Source organism: Oreochromis aureus, linkage group 3 (genome assembly GCF_013358895.1).
Source record: "Oreochromis aureus strain Israel breed Guangdong linkage group 3, ZZ_aureus, whole genome shotgun sequence".
In the NCBI taxonomy this organism is placed as follows: Eukaryota; Metazoa; Chordata; class Actinopteri; order Cichliformes; family Cichlidae; genus Oreochromis; species Oreochromis aureus.
This window is the reverse complement of record NC_052944.1, coordinates 78632967-78638693: the sequence shown is the minus strand read 5'-3', so window position 1 is coordinate 78638693 and position 5727 is coordinate 78632967.

The following is a 5727-nucleotide window of genomic DNA, read 5'->3' as shown; positions in this document are numbered from 1 at the left end:
GAGAGCCAACACACCACAAATGAAGTTTGAAATTTGTTTCAGTGGGACCAAAAGATGGAGCCAACACACCACAAACTAGAAAAATTTGCATTTCCTGCGAAAATGCTGTGTGGATGCCTTATTGCTGAAGCTGTCTGCTCAAAAACTGAAAAAGATGAAAAGTTGCAAAAAGTTGTATGGTGGTGAAAAAAAACATGTCGCCCTGAGCAGGATTCGAACCTGGCCCTCCTGGTCTCAAGGCAGCTACTCATCTCACTGAGCTAAACTCATTCTCTCAGAAAAGAGGAGGAGAGACCGACAATTCTGCTAAAATGAGCAGAAGCTGCTGAGAATTGTGCTGAGAAGAGGTGAAAAGGCTGAAAATTTTGCAGAAAAGAGGTAAATCAGCAGAATTTCTGCAGAAAAGAGGCAGAACAAAAGAACAAAAGAGAAAACTGAAAACAGGTTTTGCCATGACCGGAATTTGAACCTGGCCGTTCTCGTCTCAAAGCAGCTGCTCATCTCACTGAACCAAACTCTTTCTCTCAAAAACAAGAGATGGAGAAACTGACAATTTTGCTAAATGAGCAGAAGCTGCTGAGAATTGTGCTGAGAAGAAGTGAAAAGGCTGAAAATTTTGCAGAAAAGAGGTGAATCAGCAGAATTTCTGCAGAAAAGAGGTAAAGAAGCAATAAGTTGCGCTGAAAAGAGATGAATCAGCAGAATTTCTGCTCAAAAGAGTTTTTTTTCTGAAAACAGCTGAGATTTGTGCTGATAAGAGGTGAAAAGGCTGAACATTTTGCAGAAAAGAGGTGAATCAGCAGAATTTCTGCAGAAAAGAGGTAAAGAAGCAATAAGTTGCGCTGAAAAGAGATGAATCAGCAGAGTTTCTGCTGAAAAGAGTTTTGTTTTTCTGAAAACAGCCAAAAAAGCTGGAATTTGTGCTGAAAAGGGGTGAAAAAAAATGAAAATTTTGCTGAAAAGGGGTGAAGAAGCTAAAGTATACCAAATCAAAGTATTTGTGCCAAAACATAGTGTTTCTGCCATATTGTGGTACTACTACATTACAGCATGAATACGGATTAAAGATGAAAGAAACTGGCAACAAATTCCTCGACTACAAACCTGTCTGATACCACTTCTTTGCAGTGTTCACGTTTACTAAGGCACTACCCAAAAGGCGCCACGAGAGGGCACTCCAACACAAGAGATGAGGTGAATGAGCAGAATTTCTGCTGAAAAGAGGCAGAAGGTTCTGTATGTAGAAAAAGAAACACTGTTGAACCATGTGTGAAATAAATAAAGAAATGAAATGAAAGGACAACCTGGTTCTGCTCAAATTCACCAATCAGAGGTACTGCCTCAGTCTGCTTCATCAGGCTGTGTACTTGTTTCTGCCATGGAGCGTTAACAAGAATCTGAGGTCCATATTAGAAAAGCTGCTAAAATCATAAAACTTTGCAGAATTGTAATAAATTAGCAATATAAATGACAGGTCTGTGATAGTGTATAAATTTGTAGTGAAAAAAAAAAAAACGTGGACCAAGGTGGGATTGAACCCACGACCTTTGAGCTGCAGAGCCGTGTCATTACTGATTGCGCCACCTGGAAAGGGGGCGGCGGTCTGAAAGACAGATACTTGGGCAGTCAGAAAATAGATCGCGGTGAGAGGCGGCGCCGTTTTTGGAGTTACAAAACGTCGTGTAACTCAAAAACTAGGAGGGCTAGCAGCATAATTCTTGTACTGGGTGAATCAGCGGACTTTGGTGTATTTTGACTGCGATTTTCATAGCTCGTTCTACCTCCGTCGCGGAGATATGACGAGAGAAGAAACGGCTTCATTTCCAGAGTTTGAAGACTGAGAGAAGGACAGATTTCCACCCTCAAACAAACGTAATTCATTGCTCAACGGTAAGATAATTGTAAAACTGCTTCCACTGTGAGTGTCAGCAGTGTCTGAAGATATATTGGCACAAGCCTCATGTCCTAACTTTGCTTTGTTAAAGAGATATGGCGATTTGAAAATGCCTCCCGTTACAGAATTTCAGCTCTGAATTTCAAAACCTCCCCATAGACTTTGAATGGGGAGTTGTCAGACCTTGTGTCACTCCGAGGCAAATTGCGAAAAAACGGTAAATCTCACAATAAAGATAGTGACATTTTCTGAAAGCCAGCAAAAATACCTACGTTTTGATGTATAATTTGTGGGGGTTGAGTGGAAATTGAGCGAGTAGCAAGAAGTTGTTCAGACGTGAAGAGAAAATTCAGAACGGACCAGCACTCACTCTGACTTAATTGCATAGCAACCATAGCAACGCATGTATTTTCTGAAAAATCACAATTTTGCAACTGAAAACTTAAAGAGAGATAAGATTAAAACGGTAGAAGATCTGAAAAAGCTGAATCAGACAGGAATAGCCCAATAATCTGAGAACATTTTAAAGTTTGAATGGAGTTTCTAGGTGAAAGTATGACAAAGTAGTTAAGTTTCAAAGACAAGCAAGTTTTAGCAGAATTGTGGAAGTTTCCCATTCATTTCAATGGGACAAATTAAAGGAAAAAAGTGTAATATTTTAAAAAGTATAACAGTAATAAACACCAAAAGTCATAGCCATCATTAGCAGAAAGAGCAGAACAGTTTAGAGTTTGAACTGAGAAAATCGGCTGAAAACTGAAGGAGTAGATCCACGGCGAAAAACGTACGGAAGCAACTAGAACTAGAAAAATTTGCATTTCCTGCGAAAATGCAGTGTGGATGCTTTAAAGCTGAAGCTGTCTGCTGAAACTAGCTGAAAAAGCTGAAAAGTTGCAGAAATTGTAAAAACTTTGCAGACGCAAAGGAACTTTGCTAAAATGTAGTAACTTAGCAGAACTGTAATATCTTAGAGGAAACATAATACTTGGCAGAAATACAATAGCATAGCAGAACTTAGCAGAAATATTGTAACTTACCAGAAACACGATAACTTCTCAAAAATACAAGAATTTAGAAGAAATAGTATAAGATAACAGAAAGAATATATTTAGCCAAACATTCTTGAACATTACAGAAGTACTATGATTTAGAAAAACAGTACAACATAGAAGAAATGCTGTGATTTACCAGAGACACTGTAATATACTATGAATATTGTAATTTTATATAAATACTATGTTTTAGCAAAAATACTCCAGTTTAGCACAAATATTATAACATAGCAGAAATAGTATTCTATAGCAGAAATGCTATATTTAGAAAGAAAAATATAATATAGTAGAAATACTATGATTTAGCAGAAATCCTACAATATAGCTTAATAACAATGATTTAGAACAGATACTATGATTGAGCAGAATAGTAATAACTTAAGTGAAAATATTGGGAAGGTAAAATGACAAGCTGAATAAAAGGAACACGGTTAAGTTTGCTCAAAACTCATTTTTGTTTACCTCTGAAAAAATAAAATAAAAATACATTTAGGAAAAAAACAAATAAGAACAGCCAACAGATACATGCAAAATCAAATATGGATATACAAATCAACAGATACACACAAAATCAAATATGGATACAAAATGTACAGAGAGAGACACACAGAATGGGTCTATGCCACTCAACCAGTCTGAATATATTATATTTTTATCCAACAATGAGATGCTGCCCTAAAAAGGGTCTTTGTGTGTGTGTGTGTGTGTGTGTGTGTGTGTGTGTGTGTGTGTGTGTGTGTGTGTCTCACACACACACACACACACACACACACACACACACAACAGCAGCAGCAGAAAGTGAATAGGGGCTGTTAACAGCATGTTTCTAGGTCAGTCAAGCAGCCTGGGAGCTGCTAAATTTGAATCCACCAATCAGGGAGGCTGTGTACTTTTTCCCGCCAAAACAGGTGCAGCCATTTTTACACACTCAGCACAGAGAGAGACAGGATTTCTGCAGTGTATTTCTCATAGTGAGGATTCCTCTCAAACAAATGGCCATAATTTCCTAACCGTAGGGGCTAGAACGGTCATTCTTACACCGTTTTGTTCAGAAGAGATGGGGGAATCTTCAAGTGTTAACAATTTATCATTAAAATATGAATTATTAAAGATATTTGACTTGTAATGCACCATAACTGAGTAGAGGCAAAGCAAAAACTGCCTTGACCTGCCCTCAAACAACGCTTTCTAACTCTAAATCTATTTGGAGTATCGATATCATTCTTTCACCGTAAGAGACAGCAGGCTTTGGTGAACAGTCATGGAAATTTTCAGGTCTTTGTGGAAATCTATCAAAAAGATATGACGAGAGAAAAAAGTGGTTCATTTCCAGAGTTTGAAAGCTGAAGAAATCTGAGCGAGGGACAAATTTCCTACCCTCAAACAAGTGTAATTCATGGCCAAATGGTAATAGGTGAGAAAAAAAATCGTACACTGTGAGCGTCAGGACTGTCTGAAGATATATTGGCACAAGCCTCATGTCTTAACGTCGCTTTGTTAGGGAGATATGACGATTCGAATATGCCTCTCATTACAGAAATCCAGCGGTGATTTTGAACAAACTCTCCATTGACTTTCTATGGAGAGTTTCCAGACTTTGTGTTGGTCTGAGGAGATTTGCCAAAATTCTATAAATCCCACAACAATGATAGTAACATTTTCTGAAAGCCAGCAAAAATACCTACGTTTTGATGTATAAATTGTGGAAGTGGAGTGAAGATTGAGCGAGTAGCAAGAAGTTGTTCGGACATGAAGAGAAGACTGCAAAACTTTCAGTGGCACACTGAAAGCCAAGTGCATAGCAACCATAACAACGCATGTATTTTGTGAAAAATCACAAAAATGAAACTGAAAACTTAAACAGGGATAAAATGAAAATGGTAACAGATATGAAAAAGCTGAATCAGTCATGAATAGCCCAATAATTTGAGAACATTTTAAAGTTTGAATGGTTGTTCTAGGTGAAAGTATGAGAAAGAAGTTAAGTTTCAAAAACAAGCAAGTTTTAGCAGAATTGTGGAAGTTTCCCATTCATTTCAATGGGACAAATTAAAGGAAAAAAGCTTAATATTTTAAAAAGTATAATGGTTAAAAATACCAAAAGTCATAGCAGTCGTTAGCAGAAAAAGCTGAATAGTTTAAAATTTGAACGGTAAAAATCGGTTGAAAATTGTGGAAGTAGTTAAGTGCCAAAAAAGTACAAAAAGTTGCAACTAGAACTAGAAAGCGAAAATTTCAGAAGAAATTTTATGTGTGCCTATGCCGCTGCTAATCACTGTAGTTGCCATTCATACGGCTACAGACAGCAAAACTCAGAAGAGCAGCCATTCTCCACCATGAACTATGGTAAAACAAACACCGCTCACGCTTCACAGATGACAGCTTACAGTTTTGTGTAAAGATGAAGTTACTTACAGCACAGCGCCGATTTGCAGGCGCTGTGCACACAGGTTCATGAGCAGAAGTCCCATTGTACCACGGCAGACCCGACAATGTTTGCATGAACACGCTTTGAAGCATTACATTATAGACCACTTTTCACACATGCATTCACTTTTTGTTTTTGTTATTTCTACACAGTGTTCTGAATTATGAACAATGGTCTACAGCCAATCTTGTGTATTATTATACAAACTTTGGTTGTGAGATTCAGATAACTATTTAATAAAAGCTAAATATTTTATATGAGAGTAAGAAAGAAAAGTATATCTTTATGTCCACCTTTCTCTGTTAATGCCCTACCTGGCCCCTGGCAAAAGCTTTGCTAGATCCGCCCCTGCA